The sequence below is a fragment of the Meleagris gallopavo genome, chromosome 3 (assembly GCF_000146605.3).
Source record: "Meleagris gallopavo isolate NT-WF06-2002-E0010 breed Aviagen turkey brand Nicholas breeding stock chromosome 3, Turkey_5.1, whole genome shotgun sequence".
Lineage (NCBI taxonomy): Eukaryota > Metazoa > Chordata > Aves > Galliformes > Phasianidae > Meleagris > Meleagris gallopavo.
The window spans coordinates 70,234,954-70,235,765 of NC_015013.2; positions in this window are offsets into that span (position 1 = coordinate 70,234,954).

The window sequence follows — 812 nt, forward strand, 5'->3', positions numbered from 1 at the left end:
CAGTACCGCCAAGATGGCGCTCTCCGTCGCTCCCTCCCACAACGTTCCGCGTAGGAACCCAATTGCGCCTGCGCGACCCCCTCCCCTGCCCTTGAAGCCCCGCAAGTTCTTCCGTCTCTCTCCGCCAGCACCCGGCGCGGAGTTTCTTCCGTAAGCCGCGCTTCTGCAGCCGCCACCGTGTGCGCATGCGTAGCGCCTTGGCGCGCAGTCGGAGTCCGGCAGCCCCGAGAGAAGCGGCGCTGCGGCGGTGCGCGTGCAGCTGGCGTTCAGCTCGCGTTCAGCTCCCTCAAAGCGGTCGGGGCGGCGCGGGCCGTGCCTTGGCATCGTAGTTACCTCAGTACCTGCGCTACCAGTTTCTTCTCAGAAAAATAACACACAAAGCACTTCTGTTATACTTCATTATCTTGCTTTAGCGTTTGGATAGTGATAGACAAGGGGGAATGGTTTCAGACTGACACGGGAGGTTCAGGTTAGATATTAGGAGGAAGTTTTCCACACAGGGTGGTGACACACTGGAACAGGTTGCCCAAGGAGGTTGTGGATGCCCCATCCCTGGAGGCATTCAAGGCCAGGCTGGATGTGGCTCTGGACAGCCTGGTCTGGTGGTTGGCGACCCTGCACATAGCAGGGGGTTGAAACTAGATGATCACTGTGGTCCATTTTAACGCAGGCCGTTCTATGATTCTGTGATTACTATGTATGTAACCGCTTTACAAGTGAGGTACCAGAGCCGCCAGCCCTCCATCACCGCACTGTTACTGACCCAGCCGCGCTTCCCCAACGCAGCCCGTCGCAGTCCCGCCCCGCGCACC